Source organism: Monodelphis domestica, chromosome 4 (genome assembly GCF_027887165.1).
Source record: "Monodelphis domestica isolate mMonDom1 chromosome 4, mMonDom1.pri, whole genome shotgun sequence".
Classification (NCBI taxonomy): domain Eukaryota; kingdom Metazoa; phylum Chordata; class Mammalia; order Didelphimorphia; family Didelphidae; genus Monodelphis; species Monodelphis domestica.
Window position 1 is genome coordinate 418696126 of NC_077230.1, and position 27036 is coordinate 418723161.

Sequence of the window (27036 nt, forward strand, 5' to 3'; positions counted from 1 at the left end):
GAAGGAGGCCTGTGCCACTAGGTGCAGGAGCAGGGGGAAGGGACAGGGTGTGAGAGAGGCGAAAGCAGGGCTTTCCATTAGGAAGATGTGGCCCAATGGGCCACACAGTGGGGTGCAGGAGAGTAGGGTCAGACAGGGGTTGGGTTTTTTAAGCCTTGCCTTGTCTTAGAATCAGTACTGTGGATTGGTCCAAGGCAGAAGAGCGGTAAGGGCTAGGCAGTGGGGGTTAGGTGCCCACAGCGAGGAGATGTCTGAGGCCAAATTTGAACCCAGGACCTCCTGTCTCCAGACCCGGCTTTCTATCCACTGAGCCACCCAGCTGCCCCCAGAAAAGGGTTTGGAGGGAGACATTCTGTTAGGAGAGAGAGACAAGGGGCAGCCCCTGGCATCCCTCACCAAGAAAGCATCCAAAGCGTGTCTGCTCTGCAGGAGCTCCTCGCCTACCTGGGGAAGCAGGCAGCCCCCTCCCCTTCATGTCCCATAGTGCAGTGGGCCCTTAAGCTCCCCTCCCGGCTTCCGGACTCTCGCCTCTCCCTTTCAGCCTTTGTCTGCCCCATCTCGGCAGAGGAGGCTTCCTTTCTAGATACTCATCAGGATGGACCATTCAGCAGGCGGCCTTTGTTCCCCCTGGCTAAACTAACCCCCTCGGGAAACCCAAGTCCCCGGCACCCTGGAAGGGGCTCTTTGCAGCTAGTAATAAAAGCCCCTTTGAGACGGTTGGTCCCGGGGTCCAGCGGCCCCACCTGCTTCCCAGGATCTCCATCGGATTCACTCTCCCCAGCCCGGGGGAGCTCCGCGGCCTGGGGGCCAGCAGGCAGGCCCGCCTCTCATTCACTTTCTTTCCCAAGACCTTTAGCCTGGGCCAAGTCCCTCCCTAGCCATGACAGCTGTCATGGGAGTCAGGTGCTTAGCCCAGGCCTGGCACACGGGGGCCACGGCTAAGGGCTGGTGGCCCCACCGGAGACCATTCTCGGGGAGGCCGGGCGGTGACATCTAGGAGCGACAAGGCTCAGCCACTCCAGCCAAGGGCCTTCCCAGAGGACTAGCCCGCCCAGGCGAGGCCGGCCCTAAAACGGCCTTCTATTTTTTCGGTAGATGCCAGGGCACGCTTGGTCTCTGGACAGGAAGCCCTGTGAGAGCGGGGCCAGGGATGGTTCCCTCCTCCTCTCTGCATCCCGTGCCCAGCCGGTGGACCCAATGAGGGAAGTCACCCTGCTGCCCCAGAGCCCAAGCACAGGCGGGGCGGTCCAGCCAGAGCCTCCGGGGCCTCCGGAGGCTCCCTTCTCTCTGAGCAGCCCCGGGCTGTACGGGGGAGAGTGAAAATTAACTGTGAATTTCAATTACACGTGAAAATGAGATTTGAGTAAAGATTGTTATGGGGGGGGGGCAGCAATTCCCAGAAAACACTGCGGGCACACCTATGGGGCACATGGGGAATCGCCCACCCCTGGTACAGGCCCCCTCATCCCCCTACCAGGACTGCTACCCGCCAGCCTCCATTGGGCTGAGATCCCCCGGGTCACCACTCACTCAATAGCCTCCAAGGGCTCCCTATCACCTCCAGGACCAAATAGGTGTTTTTCTCTGCCATTCAAAGCCCCTCCCTAACCTGCCCCCTCCTGCCTGTCCAGACTCCCCTGGATCTGATGGCCCAGAGGCCGTTCCTCCCTCACACCCCCCAGGCCTGGAGCCCTGTCCCTCCGGCAGCCTGATGAGCCTTGGCTTCCTGTAAATGCCAAGTGAACCCACCTTCTGGGCCTCCGCTCTCTATTCTTTCCCATCCCCCCAGGGTGCAGCTGCTCTGCCCAGGGAGGGCCTGGCGCACGACGGGCCAATCAATGGCTTTCCTTAGCTGTGCGGCCCAGGGTAAGTCAATTCATTTCTCTGGCCTCAGTCTCTCCATTTGCAAAATGAGGCCGTTGGCCTGGATGACTGACCAGAGCGCCTTCCCAGCCTCGGCAAAGTGGCCTCCCCACAGCGCGATCTCACTGGGTCCCTCCCTGGCCCCTCTCTTGCCAACAGAGTGGAGCACAGATGCTTTAGACAGATGTCCGAGGCCTCTAGGCCAGGAGTCTTAAACCTCTCTGTGTCCGGTCAGTCGTCTGTAAAGCCGGGCCCCTCTCAGAAGCACACTGTAAAAGAACCAAAGGAAACGCTCCAGTTCTTGTTCTTTTCTCCACGCCTCACCTTCTGTGCCAGAACCAATCCTGTGTACCCTTCCCAGGCACACGAGCGCAAGGACTAGGCCAGGGGGTGAAGGGACTTGCCCAGGGTCACCCGGCCACGAAGTGTCTGGGGTCACATTTGAACCCAGGACCTCCTGGCTCTGTACCCCTGAGCTGTGCAGCTGTCCCGGGCTGGAAGCCGCCCCTGCGCTGCCCTCACCGGGCATCAGTCTTTCCGAGTCATCTCTGGGAGTCCTGCCCCAGGGGATGCTTCCCAGGCTGCAGGCCGCCCAGGGCCCAGGGATCTCTGCTCTCCTCCCAGGGCCCCCTTCTGTGGGGCTGACCCACCGAGCTCATCCCAGGCCAGGAAAGGGGAGCCGGTCTGACTCTCGCTCTCTGCCCTCCCCCTGCAGTCCCACTGGGAAAGCGGGATAAAGATGAGGGAGACGCCCCTGAGACACCCCCGCAGCCCCCCGCAGTCCCCGGGGCCGCTTCCAGAACGGGCGAGCCTTTCTGGGCTGCTGGGGAGGGGGTGCCGGGCTTCAAAGCCCCCCTCCCAAGGGCCCAGGCTGCCAAAGAGGAGCAGGGCAGCGGGCAGGCTGAGGTCTAGGCTGGTGCCACCCGTGTGTGCCCGTGGGGACAGGGGCGGCAGCAACAGCAGCAGGAAGGCGAGGCGCTGGGAAGGGTCAGACCGAGCCGGAGGCAGTGCTGGGGGTCCCTGGTGCCAGCTTCAGTGCAGACGCCCGCTCACTAGCGGCTCCCCGGCCCACCGCCCAAGGCAGAGGCTCCTGGCTCAGCCCCGGGATGCGGGCCGAGCAGACAGACCTCCTCTCATAAGGGGGACGTGGGAGCCGGGAAGCCGGGGGGCTCCGACAGGCCCTTCCCGGTCCCGTCCCTCGCGCTTCCTGGAGAGCCAGGCCCGCCCCAGGAGAGGGAGCCGCCACGTCCCCGGGCAGGCTCACCCTGGATTCTGTCAGCACCGGCGAGCCACGGCAGGGTCCGCATCAAAGGAGGCCTGGGCACGACAGTGAGGGAGCGGAGCCAAGTCCAGACCCAGGCGAGCCGGGAGCCGTGGGGCCGGACAGACAGCACACGCGCCGTGACTGGGAGGGAGGTGACCGAGCGCCCGACGGGAAGCCAGAACAAGGATCTTCCAGCGTCTCCGGGGGCGCCGACGGTGGTCAGAACCTGCACGCTCACACGGCACAAAGCTGTCATCATCACCCCCATTTTACAGATGGAGAAACCGAGGCTCGGGGAGGTGAGACGCCCCGCCCTAAGGGGGGCAGGGCCCAAGGATCGGGAGCCCGGCGGGTCAGGAGAGGACAAAGGGCACTTCGAGGCGCTTGTGGTACAGAGGAGGGATCAGACTGGGTCGGCCGGCCCCGAGGGCAGAACCAGGATGACGAGATGCGTGTGGAAGGCTCGAATCCTGCCCCTCGCCTGCCCCTGGATGAGTCCTGAGCACTGCGCACGGGGGCTGGGAGGGGCCTCGGGCCGCTGGAAGCCATCCCCACGGTTGGCTCCACTTCAGATAAGGAGAACAAACAACCCCAGCAGCCCCCAGAGGAGCGGGGAAACTCGTTCTGCGGCCTCCCCAGCCAAGTTCTCGGGCCCCGCCTCCCGGAGCTCCTGGGGGCCCCGCTTCGCTGGGGAGCGGAGGCCTCCCCACCCTGGGGCCCGCCTGGGTTGGTCCTGACTGGACTCCAAGGGAGGAAGGGCCCTGGCGGGGTGGGAGGCCAGCACTCTGGCACTGGCTTTCCAGCTTCCTCCTGCTCCCCTCCCCCGGCCCTGCAGGTTCCCAGGCGTGTCGCAGAGGCCAGGTTGGTAAACACCGGGCAGGCCGTGCCCTGACAACCCGGGGCGGGACTCCCACACCCCCCAGGGCCCCGGGGGCAGGGTGAGGCCTGCAGTCTCCAGGCAAGCAGGCACCCCACTGAGGGCCCAGGCTTGTCACAAAGGAAGTGGTGGCATCACACTGCCGATGCCATCAGAAGGCAGGAAAGCCCATCAGGCCGGCTCTCCAGAACAGCGGCCAGAGCAGAGACAGCTGGGGGAAGAGCGGCCGAGCCATGAACGATCCCAAGTGAGGGGCCCTGGCGGAAGCGGTCTGAGACCATGCGAACCAGCCTGGTGGCGGGCCGAGTCAGCCAAGAGACAGCCAATTAGCAAGGGCCACTGACAGCGGGAAAAGGGACGCTCACCATGAGCCAGGGGACAGAGAGAACTCCCAAAACGTACTCAGGCATTCACTCGAGCTCCGGAGAACTGTCGGCAGCTCTCAGAGCCACCTTTGGGGACAGACTCTTCCAGGTGTGGCAGAGGGCCTGCAACGGGGAAGCCTCGGACAGGGACTATGGCAGGGGGGGCTCGGGGCCGCTGCTCCCCGAGAAGAAAAGGGGCCTGAGGACCTCCGTCCACATGGGAGCCCCAGGATGGCAAGCCACTCTAGAAGCGGGATTCGATCCGGGACTTCCCTGTGTCCCAGAGTTCTCTGTCTCGGAGGACTTGAAAGCCTGGCACAAGGAACAGTCCCGTCTATCTCGACAACACAGGCAACCTCCCACGCAAAGGGAAAAGGTGCCCAAGAGCCAAGCTCCAGTTCAGACTGTGGAAAACGTCTCTTCCTCCGACTGGACGAGGCCGGATCGGGGCTGCTCCTCCCTCCTCACTGGGCCCTCTCTGGCAGAGGTTAGTGGCCCCAGCTCCGGCACGCGATCAAAGGGGAAGTCGGGCTCCTGTTGGAGCCCCCCCAGTGTAGTATTTTGGGGTCACTGTCAAAGCGAGAAGACCTCAGAAAGCCCTGCGAACTTTACTAGTCACCTGCTGGGCAAAGAGAAATCTCTGGTGGCCCTGATGCCCCTGAGCCATCCAGCCAAGAGTCCGAAGATGATGCTGTGTGCGTTAATTCCTTCAACCAGACGGCGTTGCCGGAATGGGACTTGATGCTGTGCAGGGTCCCGTGAGCTCCATATTCTTGGGAGATGGAAGGGGGGGTCCCTCCTGGGCCAGAGTCAACACCAGACTTGGGAATGATGATGGGGTGCTTATCCACAGAACAAGGGAACCAGCAGTCAATAAACTCTGATTAACATCGAAACAATCTGGTACTGGCTAAGGGATAGAAGGGTGGATCAATGGAATAGACTAGGGGTAAATGACCTCAGCAAGCTGGTGGTCCATAAACAAAGAGCCCAGCTTGTGGGACAAGAACTCACTATATGACAAAAACTGCTGGGAAAATTGGAAAACAACATGGCAGAAACTAGGCATAGACCAATCTCTGACACCCTATACCAAGAGAAGGTCAAAATGGGGATATGATTGAGACATAAAGGGTGATTCTATAAGTAAATCAGGGGAACGTAGAATAGTTTACCCATTAGATCTATGGAAAAGGGAAGAGTTTATGACCAAACAAGAGATAGAGAACATTACAAGATGTAAAATGAGTAACTTTGACTATATTAAATTGTTTTTGTACAAACAAAACCAATGTAACCAAGATTAGGAGGGAAACAACCAACTGGAAAAAAATTTTATAGCAAATTTCTCTGAAAAAGGTCTTGTTTCTCAAATCTATAGAGAACTAAGTCAAATTTAAAAGAATACAAATCATTCCCCAAGTGATAAATGATCAAAGGATATGAATTAGCAATTTTCAGATGAAGAAATCATAGCTATCAATGATTACATGAAAAAATGTTAAGTCCCTCTTGATCGGAGAAATGCAAATCAAAACAACTCAGAGGTACCACCTCACACCTATCAGATTGGCCAATATGACAGTAAAGTGATAAATGTGGGAGGGGTTGCAGGAGACTAATTGGGGCACTAATGCATTGTTGGTGGAGTTGTGAACTGATCCAACCATTCAGGAGGGTAATTTGGAATTATGCCCAAAGGGCTATAAAATTATGCATAGTCCAGTAATAATCAGTACCAGGTCTCTTATCTCAAAGAGATTTTTTTAAAATGGGAAAGGACCTACTTGTATAAAAATATTTATAGCTTTTTTTTTTTTTTTATGGCGGCAAAGAATTAGAAACCAAAGGGTTGTCCCTCATTTGGGGAATGGCTGAACAAATTGTGGTCTATGAGGGTAATGGAATACTATTGTGTTGTAAGGAATGAAGACCAGGATGATTTCAGAAAAATGTGGGAAGAAGATCTACGTGAATTGATAAAAGTGAAATAAGCAGAACCAGAAGAACATGGTACCTAGTAACAACAATATTATACAATGATCAGCAGTGAAGGACTTAGCTACCCTCAGCAATACAGCAATCCAGGACAATTCTGAGAGATTAATGACAAAGAATATGATCCAGCTCCAGAAAAAGAACTGTTGGAGTCAGAATGCAGATGAAAGGATGCCACTTTTCACTTTAGTTTATTTGAGTTTTTGTTTGGGAGTTTTGGTTTTATATTATGGTTCTCTTACAAAAATGAACAATATGGAAATATGTTTTGCAGGATAATATATGTATAAGCCAGTTCAGATTGCTTGCCAGTTCCAGGAGTGGGGAGGGAAGGGAGAGAGGGAGGCAATTTGGATCATATAGCTTCAAAAAACTTATGTGGAAATTTGTTATGTGTAATTGATAAAATAAAATATTTTTATAATAAAAAATAAAATAAAATACTTTAAAAATAAACACTGATTAAGTGGCTGCTACGTGCCAGGCATTGTGGCAAGTGCTAGGAATACTAAAAAACGTAAATGGCAGTCCCTGCCCTCAAGGAGCTCTCAGACTAATGGGGGCGAGATGACATGCCAGTAGGTGCAAACAAGCTATAGACCCACTAAGTCAGAGATAAGTCAAAGCAAGAGAGGTTCCTAGCATTCCCCTCCCCCAAAAATACCCTGCCAACGTCAAAGGCAAAGGGCTGGTGAGCCTCCTTTCCCAAGCTCAGCTCCCATCCCAGTGCTGCAGAATAAGACTTCTGACAGGGTCCCTCCCAGAAAGGGGCAGCCCTGGCCTGGGGTCACCCGAGTCCATGGCAAAGCCTGGGCAGCAGAGCAGCTGAATGGCCCTCCCCCCGCCCCCATCCCGCCACCAGGAGCTTCTGTCCCTTCCTGCTCTGAACAGCCAGCAAACCTACGCACACATGAGATGAGTGGGGTGGCGTGGGGGAACAAGGCAGTCAGCACAGCTCTCAGGAGTTTGCAGCAAATCTTGGCTGAGGGGCTTGTAAAATTATTAATTCCATTGGCATTTGCTAAAATAGCAGCTCTTCATAAATAACTGTGGTCTCGACTCATTCTCTCATGTGCTTCCCCCGAACCTCCACAGAGACCACAAGTCACCCTTGGGCATGCCCAGGACTCTGCCGGCCACATCCGTTGAGCCCTAGTGGCACTTCCTGAGCCAGCTGGGCATCAATGGCCTCCACCACCAGAGTGTTAAAGGAGGGCTGGCAGATTGGCACCAACCTGCCAGGGCCACAGGCAAAAAGGTGAAGCCCTGCTGAAGAAGAGAGAGAATCAAAGACTCAAGGAGCTTGGTTCTCTAGGACCCTCAGAGACCAACCAGTTTAGACATGCCTGGCTCGCTGGCACTAGATGAGAGTTGGGAACAACCTCAGATGGCAGTTTGGCCCATTGGCTGTAGCCCTGGACTCAGATTCAGGAAGCCAGGTCCGCTTTGAGCAAGCCACTGGGCTTTTCCAGGCCTCAGTTTCTCCATCTTCAAAATGGGAAAGGGGAGAAGCGGCCATCTGCAGCTTTGAGATGTTCTCTCACCATCCCTATGCTGACAACTCTCAGGATCTATCTACCAGCCCCAGCCTCTCCCCTGGACTTCAATCCTTCATCATCCACTGACTGCCCACTGGACATTTCAAACAGGACATCCCAGAGATATGTAGAACGCGTTGCCTTCCTGGCCCCATAAACCATCCCTCTCCCATATGTAAACCTTAAAATTTCTTAGACTTATAAATGTTGGAAATTTCACCATTGGGAAATTTCATACTTGAAAAATTTCTTACTGATAGTCTATTGGAATGTGAACCCCATTGTCATGGGAGGTTCCTCCTCCTCCCTTCTTAAGATTACTTTAGGACAGAAACCTTTTGCTGAAAAATGGAAAGGGCTTTGACCTATGCTTAAGCATAGAACAGGAATTTCTTTGAGTCATGATTGATTTTAGAATTGATACAATAGAGATACTTGGAATGACAGAACCAGGTCTTGGAAATTACAATCTCCACCCTACTCAGTCCTAACAGGATTTAGGAAGGGCTGCAGCATAGATCAAAATTTAATTATTCCAATCTCTACCCTACTCAGGGTAACAGGATTTAGGAAGAGCTGTAGCAAAGGATTAAGATTTAATTATTTGAGAATATGACCTTCAACAGACATGTGCAAAGCCACAGACCTCTGGACGGTCCTGGGTTAAGCTAGAGCCACCATTGGCACAGGGAACACATGGACAGTGATTGGTAGATGTGAGAACTGAGGGGAGGGAACTTGGATGGTTTGCTTAAAGAGAGAGGGGTCTGAGGACTAGAGGGGGGTTGGTTGGAGAGTTTTGGCTCTGAGTGGTTGGAGAGGTGCTCTGAGAAGCTTGCTCTGAAGGAAGCTGGAGGTGGAGGCCCCTGAGACTGTTTCTCCATTTTGGTCACGTGAGTAATAGGGACTGATCTCCTTTCTTTGCGCCAGCTATCTAAGGGCTTGGGCCTTTTGGCCCAGCCTAAACAGAAGGGGTATTTAAGCCCTATTCCCTTCTCTCCCCTTTCTCTCTCCCTCTCTCTCTCTATCTCTAATACCTTTCTTCATCCTGTTTGTAATTAAACTCCATAAAAGGTTGACTGCTGACTTGAGTTTTCATTTAGGAATTACATAGCTGAATTCCTTGGCGACCTTAAATTAATATATATCAGTCTTTTAAAGTGATTTCCTTGTCACACATATCACTCATACAATGGCCCAGACCTCATCACTTCCCACCAAAATGACTGCCACAGGATCCATCCAAACTGGATCTTCTACACAGTGACCCCAACCCTGTCACTCATCTTCAGAGCTCTCTGGAGCTTCAATAATGCCTGAAGAATTGGCTATAACTCCCTTAGTTTTTAAGGCTCTTCACATTACTCTCTCCAGCCTCCATGACCAAGCTGGCCCTCTGTGCCTCTGGCCTAACCATACCCTTCAAAGCTGATCTGAGGCTTCACCCTCTGGGGTAGCCTCTCCTGACACTCTCTGGATTCACTATTCTCTCTCCTGTGGGCTGGAGGGTTTCTTTCTAGTATCTGTGTCCCCAGTGCCTAGCACAGGGCCTGGAGCACAGGAGAGAGGGGAAGAACCAAGATGGCAACTTAGTAGCAGCGAAAGTTGAAACCTTCCAAACCAACCTTTAAAAAGAGCCTTGTAAAAATGGAGATTTGAACCCCAGGATTCAATTCCCAGAAGTCCTTGGTAATTCCCCAGAATTCCCCTAAAATCTCACCTGAGGTCCTCACCTGGGCCGAGAACAAAATGGGTATTTAAACTGACTGTACCGCCTACTCTCTCTCTCTGCTTCGGCTTCTAAGCACACACGTCTCTACCTAACAGGCAGGATGTTGTGAGTAGGTTACACGTGCTTTTCTTATTCTGTATTCTCTTTATTTTTTAATTCTAATAATCTTTAATAAATCTCATAAAATATAATACTTCTAGTAGAAAAAAATGTAAAAATGTTATTATTTTAAATCGCAAAGTTTAAATTCCTTTTGAGAAGAATTTTAGGTTAAGAAACATGCTACCTCTCCGAATCCAGAAACTGAACTGTTTGGAGAAGACACCATGAAGATGCTTCCAGACCACAAGCTACACGAGAAGATCAAGAATGAACTTTGGGTGTGGTTGATTGAACATTTATTTGCATGTATACTTTCATGCCAAAGGGGACTGCCCCCTAACTGTTTGGGTTTTTTTTTTGTCAATGCGTCTAGCAATTATTGGTTTTGTTCTTTTCCTCTTATCCTCAAATTATTGTAATCTTTAAGTTGATTATATTTTCACGATCCTTTTGGGGAAACTTTTCCCAAAGAATCAAATGGAGGAATGTAAAAATGGAAATTTGAACCCCAGGATTCAATTCCCAAAAGTCCTTGGTAGTTCCCAGAATTCCCTAAAATCTCACCTGAGGTCCTCACCTGGGCTGAGAACAAAATGGGTATTTAAACTGACTGTACAGCCTACTCTCTTTCTCTGCTTCTGCTTCTAAGCACACGCGTCTCTACCTAACAGGCAGGATGTTATGAGTAGGTTACACATGCTTTTCTTATTCTGTATTCTCTTTATTTTTTAATTCTAATAATCTTTAATAAGCCTCATAAAATATAATACTTTTAGCAGAAAAAACTAATTTAATTTTAACAGTCTCAAAATGAGAGCAGTCAAAAACAAACAGCAAGACAGAGTGAGGGAGCTCTCCCAACAAACACAACTTGAAAGGTAAGCAGAGAGAATCGATTTTCACAGGAAAAGGGGGCACAAAGGTATGCTGGCCAACCACTCCCCCCACCTACAGGGCCAGGTTCCAAGCCTGGACAAAGGCCAACTTCGGGATCCCAGGCCTCTAGCTATATAGCAACAGAGCATCCCACACCTCAGACCCACCCTGTGAAGTCCCAGGCCCTGTCATAACCCTCAGTAAGGCCCAGAAGTCCACAGCACCTAGTCCTTCCAAGTCTGAGGTGCACCATGGTGAAGACCTAGCCCCAGGGCAAAATAGCTCACAGTGCTGAGCCTTGCAAGCCATCAGCAAAGGAGAAGGAATCAACAGTTTTCAGAATTCCCAGTCCATAGGCAAAAAATAAGTCTGGGAAAAAGAGCAAGCAAGCAAAAGATACCTAACTCTAGAACATTTCTATGGCAACAAAGACTGAAGCATAAACTCAACAGGAGATGGTGAAATCTAAGCAACCACAAGCAAATTCAAAGAAAAATGGAAATTGGCCCCAAGCACTGAAAGAACTCAAAAATCAAATAAGATAAGTTGAAGAAAAATGGAAAAAAGAAATGAAAGTAATGCAAAAAGAAAATGACAGTTTCAAAAGCAAAATTGGTCACCTGGAAAAAGAGGCATAAAAATTCAATGAAGAAGAGTTCCATGAAAACTAGAATGGACCAAATGGAAAACGAAGATCAAAAGTTCATGGAAGAAACTCATTCTTTAAAAATTAGAATTGGGCAAATAGAAGCTAATGACTTCATGAGACATCAAGAAACAAAACAAAACCAAAAGAATGAAAAAGTAGAAAATATGAACTAACTCATTGAAAAAACAATTAACTTAGAAAATAGGTCCAGAAGAGACAATTTGAGAATTATTGGATTACCTGAAAAATATGTCAAAAAAAAAAGGCCTAGACATCATATTACAAGAAATTATCAAAGAAAACTGCCCTGAGAGTCTTGAACAAGAGGGTAAATTAGAAATTGAAAAAATGCACAGATCACCTTTTGCAATAAATCCCCAAATGAGTGGAGGAGATACTCAATAGCTCTTGGATTTAGGCACTTCCTTCCCCCTCTCTGGGCCTCGAGGTCCTTAGGAAGCTAGACTCATTGACCTCCATGGTCCCTGTCCTCAGATATCCTAGCTGGGCTCCTGGCTGGCTGGCCAGCTAAGCCCAAGAGCAAATGAAAGGGAAAGGCTGTGAATCCATCAGGCCCAGGGTAGGTCTGCTTTCTTCCACAATTGTGACAGAAAAGAGTCTACCTAAAAGACAGTTCACTCCACGACAACCCAATAGGAAAACTGAGATGGACAGGAGCCCATGGGCTTGTGCGCCCAAGGGTATTCAAGTGCCAGGAGGGGAGCAACCTCACAGAAGGATCTTGGGGGGGCGGGGGGGGGGGAAGAGGCCGCTGAGGCAAGCTGCTGGTCCCCCTCCAAGCTAGAGACACATCCAACTTCCCCTCATGCACAATGTCCCCATTGTAGAGAGCTGGAAGCTCAACCATTGGTATTGGTAACTTTCTTCCTTTTCCTGGAGCACAGCAGCAATGGTAAGCTGCTTTGTGCCTGTCATGAAGAAGCCTCAAGCTCCCACTGGGCAGTGGGCAGGGGCTAGGAGAAAGTTTCAGACTCTCTAACCCAAGCTGAGAGACTATTCTAGCGCCATGGCCAAAGCTTGCACCTGAGAGAGTCCTGGGAGTGAGACTGGGCAGGAAACTGAAGCCTAGGGCAGGCCTGAACCTAGCACCAGAGGAGTCCGCAAGGCTCCAAACGCCTCATTTAAAAAAGAGAATAGACAAAGAACTCGAAGCCCAGGGAAGGCAGCAAACAAGTCTAACTGTACACCAACCAGGTTCCTGAGAAAATCCTGGCCCCAGAAGATCCAAAAGCAAACAGGCTGGCATGAAGTATATAGTCAGCCTCCAGCAGAGGCTGAAGGGATGGAGAAACCTGGCAAGGGAGGAGGGGCCCAAAGGTGGAGGGCCCAAACGCCAGGCCCAGTCCGGTCTTCCCTCTCGTTCCTGGGGGTAACAGTGCAAGTATGCTCAGCTTCTTTTCAGGACAAGGAAATGCACCAGGCATTACCTGGAGCCAGAACCCCAAAATGAGGCAGGCCCTACCCTGGCAAGGCCCCAGGGCAATAAAAAGAAACAGAATGCCTAGCCTTGGAGGAAAGGCTGGGGAAGGTGCTGGGAGGGGGAACAGCCTAGTCCAGGCCGAGGGAGGAGCAGGGGCAAAGGGGAATGGAGGGGAGGATGGGCATGGAATGGGTACAATTAGTGAGGTTTGGCTGTCGCCCATAGTTAGTAAGGAGAGAAGAGTCAGGGGAAGTGATGAGAACAAAATGAGGCGCTTGGCAGGACCACAAGGGAAGGAAGGACCATTGGCCCTGGAGTCCGCAGACCTGGCCTCTGTCACTTCCCATATGGCTCCCTTGGCCCTTCCAGCGTGACTGGGGCGGCCTGGAGGAGCTCCTGAGGGGAGGGTGCGGGGCTCTGGCCAGCCAGCCGTTCTGGCAGCATGTGTGCACTCCCTGCTCTCCATCCCACTTGGCCCCAGACTTCCAAAGGAAGGTCACTGGGCATGCTGGGTGTCCACTGCGGTGCTGAAGGCCGGACTCCCACCTCACTCCGTGGCACCATCAGGCCAAGAGGGAGCCCGGCAGCTCTGCTCGGGGGCAAGAGGCACTGCGATGGCCAGGCGCGGCCCCGAGGGCCTGGGGGCCGGCTTTGCCCCCGCTGAGCCTGCCACATCTGTCCCAGAGCACGACTCTTCCTCCCTGCCGGCTGGTGTCCCCGCCGGGAGAGAGCGAACAGCTGGGCCTCTCGGGATGAATGGGAGGCCTGGGAACACCGTGGCCTTCTCTTCAGGCGCTACACTGAGAGCGATATTTTAAGTAACAGAAAGAACAGAGGAGGGTGGGGACGGATCACAGCATTCTCCCAGCCACAGACTCCTGGCCCGGAACCGCTCGGCCTCTGCCTTTCCCCAGGCTGATGGGGGAGCGCAGACAGCCCCAGAGGGGCCCGCGGGGGGAGGGGCAGAGCCGCTGGTCAGGAGTCCGGCTCCACTCTATGGTGTCTCCAGGAGCCAGGGAACTCCCCCCACCCGCAAGCCTGCCAGGGCCCGAGCAGCCCGGTCTAGCCCAGCGCCACACAGCACCCTGCCAGGAGGCGACGGGCCCAGAGTGCCAGGCAAGCCCGTCGGGGAGCCTCTGTGGCACCGAAAGCAGCGGGACCACAGAGGGCCCCACGGCTGAATTCTGGGGGGAGACACCACGTGATGCGAGGAGAACCGGCAGGGCCTGAGCTCCCCAGAACGTGGGAGGCTCAGTGCAGTCAGGCCTGGAGAGGGGAGGTCCTGGATCCCACTCACGCCTCACGCGTCCTAGCGGTGTGACCCTGGGCAAGTACTTAACCCCCCGGCCTAGCCCTGACCCAGTGCAGAGTTCTGATTCTAAGGAAGGGGCGGGTTTAAAAAAGGAAAGGAAGCCAGGCTGAGAGCGGGGACGCTCGCAGAAGTCCTGGGCACAGCACGCCCACAGCAAGCGGCTAAGGGCAGCCGAGCCTCGTCACCCCAGCTCGGGGCGCTGGCGGGGCTGTGAGGCCGTCCCCGGAGGAGCCCCTCCCGTGAAGGCGGCCAGGCCAGGTGGAGGAGTGAACGGAGCGAGCGCAGGGCCCAGAGACAAGAAGCCCCCAGTTTAAACCTGGCCTCAGACGCTTCCTAGCTAGGCGAGCAGAGACCCGCTCAGGGCTCGGGGCCCCAGAGAAAGGAGAGCCTGTGGCTGCCCCCAGTGGGAGCTGCTCGGGGTGGCCCAGGGACCAAGCCAGGCACCCTGGGTCCCCGCAGAGGTGGGCTCTGCACTCAAAGCGGATCTCAGAAAGCCCGGCACCTGGGTTCCAGTCCTGACACAACCACTAAGCGGCCAGGACTGGACCTCAGTTTCCCCTCTCCGCCTCTGGAGGGCTCTCCAGGAGTCACAGGCCATGGCACCATGTTTACAAGGGAAGGTCTGTGGGAGCCCCCTCCCCAGGCAGGGGACACCCAATAAGTCTCCAGAGGCGAGGCGGGAGGCACTCAGAGATGAAGAAGCAGAGGCCCGGGAAGGCCCAAGACGTTCCAGCGGGCGTGTGGACCTCTAGGGAGCCAGCATGCTTTCCCCTGGACCCCCTTCCATCTCTGCCCTCTCCAAGAACAGACGCAGCCGAAGAGCCCAGGCACATTTGGGGCCATGCCTGAGAGGCCAACTGGGTCAGTCCTGAGGCTCCAGGGAGGACGGGGACCTGTCTAGCGAGCCCGGCTGACCCTGGAACCTGCCCTGCCTCCTGCTTGGACAACAAGCATTTAGTAAGCACCTCCGGTGGGCCAGACTCTGTGCCACGTCCTGAGGATACAAAGGACAGACAGTGCCCTCGAGAAGCTCCCAAACCAACGCGGGGCACAACGGGCAAACGTCTGTGTAAGGAAAGACCCGGGGGGGGGGGGGGGGGCGAAGAGAAGGGAGAGGACTCCAGGCTTGGAGGGCGGCCAGAGCAAAGGGATGGAGTGTCCGGTTCAAGAAACAGCAAGGAGGGAGGGTGGGCAGTTTCAAAAGGCCCTGAATGCCAGCACAGGATTGTGTATCTGCTCCTGGCAGTGATAGGGAGCCACAGGCCTTACAATGGTCTGGGCTTGGGGGTGGGAGATAGTGGGACGGCAGGAGGGGGCTGCCCGGGTCAGTAAGAGGGAACGGGTTTGGGGAAGACCCTGAGGTCCCTTTTGGACACCTAGTCCTAGACGTCTGAAAGGCAACTGGAGACGGGAGACTGCAGGTCGGCGGAGAGGGCCGTGCCATGGTCGGCTCTTCACTCTTCTGACCCCGAGGCCCAGAGAGGGAGGCGATCCAGCCCCTCACAGGGACGAAGCGTCAGAGTCCAGATCCGAGTCCAGGTTCTGGTTCTGAGGGCCCTGGGAGCTCTGCAGCAATCGGCCTGGGAAGACTGCAGTGAGGACCACCAGGGTAGGAGGAGCCTCATTCCTCCCCCAGGAGAAAGGAGGCTTAGTCCCTGAGGGGTCCACCCACTTTGGGCAGGCTAGGAAGCCTCCCTGTGGCGCCCCTCCCAGAACTGGGCGTGAGGGGCGTGAAACACAGGACTACAAAGGAAGCCCCAGGGGAAAATCCACTTATCGGCACTTGAGCCCCAAGTTCCCTGACGCCCCATGAAGAAGGGATCTCCCCAGGCCACCCAGACCCCAAGCTCGCAAGGCCACGGGCTCCACGAGGCCCAAACCTGGGGCCGCGGCGCTGACCATCACATGAAGCCTGTGGAGCCTCTCTCTAGCCTACAGAAAAGGCCTGCGCTGACAGAGGAAACCAATTGTACGGAGATGCGGCTTCCAAAAGTGAAAGCACACCCAGCTCCTCCGGGCCCTGGCAAAGGGCCACTGGCCGGGGCAGGGGGCTCGCAGGGCGTCTCGCTTCCGTGAGGCCATCCTGAGCCCCGACGCCCGCTGGGCACCGGCACTCACGGGGCCCCCGAAGGGCCAGGAGCAGCCCGCCTGAGGTGGCACCATCACTGGGCCCCGCGCAGGAGCAGAGAGCCCGCTCGCTGGCCCACCCCATTGGAGAAGGTGCTGACGCAGGACATGCGCTGGCTACAGCAGTCTCCCCACCGACCACCCCTCCTCCTCAGCCTGCCCCGAGCCCGGCCACGCCGCCTGCCCGCGGGAGTCCCCACGGCCAGGCCCTCCGGATCCTGGGCAAAGAAGCGGGGAGAGACGGAGCGGCGAGCGCCAGGCGGCCAGACCAGGCCCGGGCCCTGCACAACTTTGTTTCTTTCTCCAAGAAGCCTCAATAACCACCACGAGGCCCAGGAGGCTTCCCAACAGACACGACCCGGCCTTAGTTCCAGCCAGTCTCTCGGGCCCCCGGTGGTGACCGTCAGCCAACAGCCACGCACCGAGCGTACCAAGAAAGGCAAAAACAGGGTCAAGCGATATCTGGAGGGTCAGCGAGGAGGTGCAGGGGGCAAAGCCCCAGGCCTGGGGGCAGGAAGACCCAGGTTCAAGTCCAACCTCAGACCCTTCTTAGCTGAGTGACCCTGGGCAAATCACTGCCCCTTCTTTGCCTCATCTGTCAAGTGAGCTGGAGAAGGAAATGGCCAAGCACGCCAGGATTTCTGCCAAGAAAACCCCAAGCGGGGTCGCAGAGCCAGCCCAACCGAACCAAGTCAATGGCGACGACGTTATCACAAGCGCCCCCGAAGGTGTCCTGTCTAACCGACGGGACAACCGGAGCCACCAAGAAAAGCGCCTCCATCATCCCTGGAGCGCGGGACGGGGGGAGAGGCGGCTCGGTCCCGCCCTGAAGGGCCCCCCACCCCATCTCCCACCTGCCCGGGCCCAGGCCTGGATCGGGGGCCCTTGTTTCCAGCGCCAGCTTTGCTCATTATGAGCGTGAGCAGGCCCCGGCCCCTGCAAGATGAAGCCCGCCCGCCTGCCCCGCAGCCCCGCGCCCTCAGCTCCGAGGGCAGCGCCCAGCCCCAGCCCAGAGAGGGGGCAGCCTCGGGCTCCCACCACCCAGTGAAACCAGGAAGGCAGGCGAGAGCGGGGACGAGACCTCCCCCGAGCCCGCCATCCCCCCGGCCGTAGCCTCCAGCCTCTCCCCATCCAGCCGCCCAAGGGGAGATGCCGATGTCGCTCCTCCGCTCAATAAAGGGGCTCCCTCAGCAATACACAATCCTCTGTTTGGCGTCCTCGCGCCGGCCCCCTCCGGCCCATCCAGGCTTCGCACACCTCACGTCCGGCACTGGCCTCCGTCTGCACCCTCGGCGTTTCCCCGGCTGTCTCCCGGGCCTGGCATGCTCTCTCTCCCCTCACCTCCAGCCCCAAGTCCGGCCAAAATCCCTTTCGCGATCCCCCTTGGTTCCTGGGCTTCCCCGCTGGTCCCCAGTCTGCCTCCGCAGCAGGCTGCTGCTCCTTGAGAGCAGGGACTGCTTCGGGCCTTCCTCCCCGCGCCGAGCACGGTGCCTGGCGCACAGCAGCGCCACCTCGGCCCTCTGGGACCCCCGGCGGGGGGCTGAGTCAGTGGTGCTCTCGGTGCCCCCCCACAGATGCATCGACGCCAAAGGCCAAGCCCGAGGCGGAGCCCACGTATCACTAGCCTAAAAGCAGCCCAAACCCCAGAGGACGCCATTGCTTCGGTGCCCACCTCCGACGGCCCAGGGAGTGGAGAAGGGTTTCCAGGGCAGGCCTGGGCAGGCGGGGGAGGCACCAGGCTAGGAGGGCAGGGCCCAGACCCTCCGTCCGTCTCGAGGATTGTCCTCCTGGCTGTGCGGGCAGATGACACCACACTCCGCAGCCCAGGCCGGCGGGCGGCACCAGCGACCCGCCGCGGGAAACGCGGGATGGCCTTTGCTTTTCCAGGCCACACACCTTGAGAAGGGAGACTCAGGCCAGCCAGCCCGGGCCTCCGGGAACGGCGGTCCCACGGGGCAACGGGGAGCACGCTGCAGGCCTGAAGGCGCGCTGCAAGGGGCAGGAGGCAAAGCAAGCTGAACGCCGGGGAGGGCAGCCATCGGCCCCGACCAAGACCCCGCGACTCCCACGGCGGGACCCTCCGAAACCCCCCGCTCTGCCTGAAAGGGAGAAAAGCCGCCAGCCCCGGCCCAGCTCCAGGAAGCCGGACGGAGGGCAGCCTGGCGGGGGATCGGAGAGCCCGGGGCTGAGAGGGAGAGGCTGGGTCGGCTCCAAGGAGCTGCTGGGCCTTTCCCAGGACGGCACAACTTCGGACGCAGGAGGGCGGCTCCCTACTTTAGGCCCACAGAGGGGCCGTCCTCCGGCACCACCTGCTCAGGGCGGGCCTTCTGGAGACAAAATGCCCTGCAAACGGATTCCCTGAAACTTGCTCACAGGGAAAAGAGAAGAAAACAAGCAAGCATTCTGGGTGTCCAAGATCCCTGGTTTAGCCCTTTGCAACGGAGAGAAACGTGGCGGCACGGAGGCCCTGGTCAAAAGCAGGAAGGGGCCCTGGAAGACGCTGCGCTCCCTGGCCCCGGGCCTGCTCCCAGCAATGCCCCGGGGGTCCCTGTACAGCCCTGGGCACCTGGGGAAGGACCTGTTTTTAGAGGTTTCCAAGCAGGGAATTGGGCTGCTCTCAAGCTAGCCATAGCACACCAGGGGCCCGGCTGACAGGGGAGACCCAGAGGCCCGCCGCCCTGCCCAACACCCCACCAGGCTAGACAGAGGGCTCGACTTTTCCTCTTCAGAGAGGAGCAGATGCCCACGGTGGGAGGGTGTCGGCATAAAAAAAGACGACGACGGCGGGGCAGGGCAGAGACCAAAGTATGCAAGTGGAGGCCCCGGGCAGGCAGATAAGGCCGGGGCAGCCCTGGCAAAGCCAAGGGGCTGCCCTACTGTGCGGGCAGCGGCCTCGTCAGACGCGCGTGCGTGCCCGCTCCGAAGAAACCACGGGGAAACGGAGAGCCCAGCCCGGGCCCAACACAGCCGAGCAGTCCCTCAGACCATTCACTTTCTCGTGACTAAAAGCGACACCCAGTAGATGGCCTCCCCCCAGCAGGGCCGCTGCGCTCTGGCGCCAGGCCCAGGACACGGAGGGAAGGGAGTGCCGGCCGAGCCCAGAGGTGTGTCTCCTCCAACACCTGAGGAGCTTCTTAAAATAGCAGCCCCAGATCCGGGCCAGGCCCCGACCCAGCGCCCTCTGCCGCTCACCTTGCTGGGCCTGGGCTGCCCGGGGTCCCGGAGGAGGTCGAGGCTAGGCCCCAGGCCGGCCCCAGAGCCAGGGCTCGAGGGCTGTCTCGCGGGACGTCCGGGGGTGCCGGTGCCGCTGGGCTGGGCCTCTGCTTCCTGGTCCCCCAGCACAGAGGCTCTTCCGAGATAGCCTCGAGGGGGCAAGAAGGCCCGATGCCCCCAGCCGGCTGCTCCTGGCTCTCTCCTTCCAGGGACAGGAAATCCGGCAGACTAACTCCGGGCCCCAGCTGGGCGGCTGACCAGGACAAAGCTGGGCTTTGCTCCGCCCCGGAGCGAGCAGGCAGGTTTCAGGTGCCCGGGCATCCGGGCCCCACCCACGGCTCCCTGCTCGCAGGCGCGCTCCATGCCGGCTGGCACGGGGGACACAAAGGCCCGGAGCTGGGGCCGGGCTCAGGCCTTCGCCCAGGCTGGCAGGCCGTTGGCCCTCTTCTGAAACTCCAGTTTGGGGCCAGGATCTCCCCGTCGCCCTCCTACCTTTTCCCCAGAAACACTCCCACCCCCACCGCCCGAGGGCCTCCGGGGCAGGCCTGGACGTCACAGCAGTGCTCGGGCTGCCCGCTTTATGGGGGAGCCTCAGAGAAGGCCCAAGGTTCCAGGGTCGGGCAGAGCTCAGGGCCCTCCTGGCCGCACGTCCAGACGGGGACGGTCGTGAATGGCTTCTTTAATACCCCCAAGCGGCCCTCCACTCTACTCGAAGACCTCCATCCACAGGGAGCTCACCACCTGATCCTCTCAAAGCAGCCAGCCCACGGGGGTGGGGAGAGGAAGTTTTTCCGACCGCTTCCCCCAGCTCCAGCAGCTGCCAGATGCACTCGGTGGGCCGAGCAGAACGCGGCTGCCCTCGCTTCTAGGGCCTCTGCACCCTGGAGGCCAGCCGCGAAGGCCCGCCCTGCACAGAAGGCTCTCCGGCCAGCGGCGCCCACAACGGCCCACAATCCTCCACGAGGCCCGACCGGGCCAAAGATGCCACGGGATGGATCTCCCCCATGAAAGCAGAGACTCCCTACCGAGTCTAAAGGAAAAGCCTGTCCGTGTGGGGATGCAGCGAGGGCCGGGGCCGGAAGGCAGAGGCCCCGGACGGGCCTGTGGCCACCATCGCAGAGGGCTCAGGCGACGCGGGCACCGGCACGTCCTCCCTCCATGAAGCGAGGCACGAGGTGCCAAGGGCCAGGAGAGAAGGCGTCTTTGGAGGCCCGGGCCTCTGCCCTTCTGTCACCGCAGTTCTCCCAAGCTGCCCGGCTGTGGGCTTGGGAAGGAAGGAGGGGACTGGACCAAGGGCTCGGAGCCCGGCCTAAAAGCCAGCTCTCCTGAACCCCGGCCGGGGCAGAGAAGCTCAGGCTGGTGGACCCTGCTCCCCTCCAGGGCCCCCTCCCGGGCCAGGGAAGTTCTGCAGGTTTGGACTCGGGCTCAAAGCAAGGGCTTTCTGGGGGGGAACCTTCCTTTGGGGGGCTCTAAGGAGCCGAGGGGGACCCCGCACACATTTTCAGCAGCCCCAAGAGGCTGCTAGGAAACAAAGGGGGTCTCCGGGCCGGCCTCTCCTCAGAAAGAGCAAGCTTGGGGGGCTGAGGGGAGGCAGGTGTCCCCTGTCGCTCCCGGGCAAATGAATCCACATTCGGCCCAACCGAGCTCTGGACTGAAGAGCCGGGCCTCAGCCTCCACGTCCAAAGGCAGGGAGGGACCCCGGGTAGTCCCAAGCGAGAATCCCCCAAAGAGCCCGGGGGGCCGAGATGGGCAGCAGGGGCTTCCTCTGGAGACTGGCGCTAAGGAGCGGGGAGGACGCCTGGCCCTGCCAGCCACAGGAGCGAGCCCAACGCTCAGCTCCGAGCCTGTTTGGGGTCTCGGCACCCGCGGGAGGGGGCCTTTCCAGGAGAGGAGGGAGCTCGTCCCAGGGTGCCACGCAGCGCGGCACAGCACAGCCCCCTCGGAGGCTCCAGACCCGCCAGCAAAGGCCCGGAGGCGGGAGAGGCCGGGACAAGGAGCAAGGGGGGCCAAGCCCTGAAAGCTCCAGGGAGATGCCTCCACCTACCTGACCCGCTGCCGAAGCCCTCCGCACACACGGGCAGTTACCAGCCTTGGGGAGGGCAGCCTTCGGTTGAAGGTAGAGGTTCTGACTCCGGAATGGGAGGCAGCGGCTGGTGCTGGCCCCTGGGGGAGGGACACCCACCCCAGCTTCCCCGGCCCACGGGGCAGCTCCCAGGAGTGGGGGTGCCCCCTACCACCCATTGCCCAAAGGGCTTTTTCAGGAAAAAGGGGAAATCTCACTAAGAGGCCAAACTCCCTACAAATCTGCCTAAGCCTCATCATGTGCCTGCAGGCAGGACCCTCTGTCTGCCCTCAGTTTCCCCATCTGTAAAATAAGGCTACCTGGATGGAATATGGCCTTCTGGTGTTCCCAGCCTGAACCTGAGCAGACCTCCGCCTGGCTCTCAGCCCCCACAAGAGAAGCTGCTTTAGCTGTCATTCAAGAATGGAACCGGGGGCAGCTGGGTGGCTCAGTGGATGGAGAGCCAGGCCTAGAGATGGGAGAGCCTGGGTTCAAATCTGACCCCAGACTTCCCAATACCACACAGTATTGGCTCCAAGACAGAAGGTGAGGGTTTAAAAAAAAAAAGAATGGAACCAAAGCAAATGGTTCGGTCCTTCAAAGGCAGGCCTCTACCCCCACCCCACTTCTAACTCCTTCTGAGATGCCTTCAAGTAGAGCCACCCCTCGATGTGGCAAAGCAGGGACATTAATTCATTGCTGGTGGAGCTGTGAACTGATCCAACCATTCTGGAGGGCAATTTGGAACTATGCCCAAAGGGCGATAAAAGACTGTCTGCCCTTTGACCCAGCCATAGCACTGCTGGGTCTGTACCCCAAAGAGATAATGGACACAAAGACTTGTACAAGAATATTCATAGCTGCGCTCTTTGTGGTGGCCCAAAACTGGAAAACGAGGGGATGCCCATCAATTGGGGAATGGCTGAACAAACTGTGGTATATGTTGGTGATGGAGTACTATTGTGCTAAAAGGAATAATAAAGTGGAGAAGTTCCATGGAGACTGGAACAACCTCCAGGAAGTGATGCAGAGCGAGAGGAGCAGAACCAGGAGAACATTGTACACAGAGACTAATACACTGTGGTATAATCGAACGTAATGGACTTCTCCATTAGTGGCGGTGTAATGTCCCTGAACCACTTGCAGGAGTTGTTCAGGGAGAAAAAAGCACCATTCATAAGCAAAGGATAAACTATGGGAGTGGAAACACCGAGAAAAAGCAACTGCCTGAATACAGAGGTTGAGGGGACATGACAGAGGAGAGACTCTAAATGAACACTCTAGTGCAAATACTATCAACAAGGCAATGGGTTCAAATCAAGAAAACATCTAATGCCCAGTGGAATCACATGTCGGCTATGGGGGTGGGGAGGAGGAAAAGAAAATGATCTATGTCTTTAACGAATAATGCTTGGAAATGATCAAATAAAATATATTTAAAAAAAAAAGTAGAGCCACCCCTCGTAGCACCCCCCAACTCCCCGGCTCTCTGAGCTGCCCCTCGGCACTCTGAGCTGCCCCTCAGCTCCCCGAGCGGCCCCCCCCCCAGCTCTGAGCTGCAGCCTGGGCTTCAGCAGCTCCTTTAGGCTCAACAACCTTCCCAGACCCCCCTGCCCAGACACTCAGGCACCCACACAGGCACCCCCCCAGCCAACAAAAGGTGCTGCTTGGGGGAAATGCTGGCCCTGCTGACCTGGGATGCACCGCCCTGATTTCACGCTCTGAGCGGGCGGCAGGAGATGCCTCGGGTCGTCTGCCCCAAGCAGCAGCTGAGCAGAGCGGCTCCCTGGGCACAGGCGAGGGCCCCCCCCCACAGCTGCCCCCCTGAACAGACCAGGCTGATCCGCCGTCCACGGCAGGACAGAGATTCTGCCCTCCCCAAGCCTCTTCTGTAAGCTAAACATTCCCACTTCCTTCCAAACACTCCCATTTCCTTCAACGGTCTTCAGAGAAGCGTCCAGTCCTTCCTCATCCTGGTCATCCTCCCTGCACAAGGAGCACTGAGGCCGGCAGCCAGGCCGACCCACCGCCCACGCGGATGGATCGGGGAAGTCACTGAAAAGCTGAGTCCAAAGTCGGGCCTCCTCCGTTTCCTCTCCTTTTACTCAGTCTCCATTGGAGCCTGCCAAGATCTCCGGGGACCATCGGGGGCAGCTGGGTGGCCCAGTGGATGGAGAGCCAGGCCCGGAGGTCCTGGGTTCTAATCCGGCCTCAGACGCTCCCTCGCTGGGTGATCCTGGGCAAGTCACTCACTGCCGGGCTCTCGTCTGCCTTGGAACCTGTCCTGCGTCTCTGACGGAAGGGAGGGCTAAAGAAGCAGCTCTGGGGACCGCGGAGCCCGGCGTGGGCCACGTGCCTAACTCGGCACGCTCCAGTCTGCGGCCCAGGAAAACGGCAAACGGCCACAGGCCAGGGAGCGCTCCTCGAGAGCTCTCCTTCCGAGTCTGCTCCGGTTCTTCGCACAGCCCAGGCCCCCGCCTGGATGCCCGGGGCCCAGGCAGCCCGTTCAATGAGGCGCTGACGCTCTTCTTCTGTCCCGAAAATGGGGCTTCTACGCATGGCACGAAGCCCGGGAGTCTGCTCCTGCCGATGCCACGGAGGGAGAGGGCCCAAGAGGGAGAGCCCGGCTTTCTGCTGTGCTCCTGGGGGGCCAAGCACAGGGCTGCTGGAAGCCGCCTCGCTGGCACAGCAGGAGGGAGCCTGACCACAGGCGGCGGGCACCGTGCTGCCCAAGGCACAGGCCCCTCCCTAGCGGCCACCCATGTCTCCCGGGTCGCGCCACGCGTCAGTCCCTTCACGGGCAGAGGGAGTGGTGCGCCGCGCTGCGGCCTGGCTCGGGCTCCCGCCTCTCACGCTCCTAAACGAGTCGTGGCTCTCCCTTCTCAGCTCGACAAGCCAGGGCGGCCGGGCACCCCAGCGGAGGACCTGGCTTCCCATGGGGCCCTGGCGGAGTGCCCCGAGCAAGCCACTGAACCCCAACGCCTCGCGCTTCCTGCTCTCTTGACTTAGACCGGGGCCGAAGGCCGAAGGCGCCGGCTTAAAGGAGGCACGTGTCAGCCCCGTAGGAGAGGGCGAGGGGTCAGCACCGGCCGCCAGGCTCCCCCATCTTCTCGGGCGCGGGGCCGCCTCTCGCTGCACAGGGTCACGGCCTGGCCGCTTTCTAACCCTCCTCCAGCCCGAGGCCCGGCCTACCTGAACGCCTTAACACGGTTCCCAGGAAACCGGATGTTACGGAGCCCCCGAGTTCTCGCGAAGCCGTGTGAGCCGAGCCAGGGGAACCCGCACGGGAACGCAGGCCTGAAGCCTGCTGACAGGATGGGGCCGCCTGCCCTTCTAATGCCCGTCTGTGCTGGGGCAGGGGCAGTGTCGGGAGTGACTCCCATCCGGGCTGGGGCCCTTAGCCAGGGGACAGGCCAAACAGCGTGTCAGCCTCAGAAATGGCACTTCCTCCTCCCCAAAGGCAGGGCCTGCCATCATCCTCCATCTAAGCACTCCACGGGAACTGGACGCGGGCTCTTGGGCCTGCCAACCAAGAAGGGAGGCCGGCCCCCGGGCCCTGGGAAGCCCTAAAGGGCACAGGGGGAAGCTGAGCCTTCCAGGGAAGGTCTCTGGACTCCCACTCGAGTTCCTGGGCGTTCTGGGCTGCCCCTCCTTGGCCCACTGGCTCTCACCGAGTCCAGTGTCTCCAACTCAATGAATCCAGGTCCCAGGGTTAGAGACAGAGGGAGAGAAGGGGAGCGCCACCTTCTTTGGCTGCTGGGCCCCTTCGGGAGGCAGGGACCCCAATCAGAACCACGGTCTAACTAAATAAAATTAAATCCAGAGAATGACAAAGAGACTGAAATACAATTATCAAAACATTCTTTAAAAACCTGCTCCCAAGGCAAGCCAGATGGGAATGGTGACCCTGGCCATGGCGGCTGTCACTGAATTTCAGTGGACGGGAACGGGTGGGTTTCACTGAGGGGATCGTCATCTATTCCACTGTGGGCAGGGTGACCGCGAAGAGCCTGCAACAGCTTCCAGGAATAACGCCAAACAAAAGGCGCCCGCGATGCTGGAGCAGGAAATCAAAAGGTGAGTGGAGCAGGGGGAGGGAGAGCACGGAGCCCGAGGAAGCGGCGCACGGCCTTGTCGGGGGCTCGACACACCAGGATGATTGGGGTGGCCAAACGAGAGCCGGAGACGACTGTGGCGCAGATCCAGACTTGACTGAAGAGAGCAGGGGCCCCACCAGCCCGGAAGTGGAGGAGGTCGGCAGGTTAGAGTGCCTGAAGCCCGACGGGAGAGGCTCACAGTGTGTACAGGAGGCGGCGGCAGCACCATGCACTCCTGACTCCAGACCCGGTGCGCGCGCCGCCCTGCCAGCTGGCTGCCCTGGCTTCTGCCCTCCCACCCGTTCATTCCTTTCCATTGACTTATGCCGCACCTGTTGTTTGCCCCAATACGACGTCCCCGTAGCTCTTCCTGGACTCTCCAGGGCCTGCACGCAGCAGGCGCTTCAGGGGCTTCTCCCAACTGACTCCTCTGCGGGGATCCTCGAGGTCTCCGGGGCCTGGTCCGTCCGGAAGAAAGCGAGGGCTTGGCCGACGGGGTCATGCACGGGGCAGCGGGATTCCGGCTCCGGCTCCTTCCCAAATCAGAAATGGCGTCAAAGGGGCTTTGCGGGCACAACACCTCTGCAGCCAGCCTGCACGGAGCCGCGCCACGCTGTGGCCCCTCCTGGCCGCCTGAGGCCCAGACCCGGAGGAGGGGGACTAAGGCGCCGCAGAGCACCACGTGCCAGGCGCTGCGCTACGTGAGGACCTTGTGGATTGGCTTTCGTTGGATTCTCACAACCACCATGGCAAGAAGGTGCCCTTGTTATCCCCATTTTACAGCTGAAGAAGCGGAGGCAGGCAGGAGGGAAGTGACTTCCCCAGGGTCACGCAGCGGGCACGTGTCAGCCTCCCTCCACTGTGCCCATGAGGTGCCAGGCCGGTCCTATCCACGGGTGGCCCAGGACGTGGTGGGCGTCACAAGTGCCCGCTCGTTCCGGCCACTTCCAGGCTCTCCCCGGCCGGCCCGGCCTCCAGTTCCCCTAAAGTGCAGGTCTAACCATGGCAGCTCCGTGCCGTCTGCAGCGGCCCAGGGACCTCCTTCCTGCCTAGGCCTGGCCCGCTCTGCCGTCCTTGCATGTGGAGTCGGCAGGGAATGAAGGACCCGCAGGCCAGGAGGAAGGCGAGGGCCCCCGTGCAGGAGGAGGGCCGCCGGCCAGGTCGAGACAAAAGGAAGGAAACCAATCGTGCCACGGAGCAGGCCGCTAGGACGGAACGTCAAAGCCCTGGTGGGCAAACAGGACGGCCAGCACGTCCGCTCCCCCGCCATGGGGGCGCCCAGGAGGCAGAGGCCGGCGGGCGGCCAGCTGCAGCGGGCTCAGGCCTCCCCGAGGTGAGCGGGGCCAAGGGCCCGGCGGGCTGCCCGCCCAAGGGGGTGCCGACTGGCCAGGTCAGACATGAGCGCGGCCCCGGCTCCAAGAAAGCAGGCGAGGGCTTCTGCGTCCTCAGAGCCTCCCAATCCCCAGGACCCAGGCTGGCACCAGGGGCCCCGATAAGTGCCGGCTGCCTGACTGAGCACG

General features: G+C 58.3%; 1 protein-coding gene across 4 annotated transcripts in view; it reads right to left on the reverse strand.

The window, feature by feature from the left end:
* The window catches only part of SIPA1L3 (signal induced proliferation associated 1 like 3), a 132213-nt gene that overhangs the window by 99860 nt on the left and 5317 nt on the right, over positions 1–27036 (reverse strand). The window contains exon 1 of one of the 4 annotated variants that reach the window (XM_016422202.2): positions 21402–21495. The exons of the other annotated variants lie outside the window; for them this stretch is intronic. The gene's annotated coding sequence lies outside the window, so the exon portion shown is untranslated. Of the gene's footprint in view, positions 1–21401; positions 21496–27036 lie in introns of those variants that run through there. 4 annotated transcript variants of the gene reach the window in all.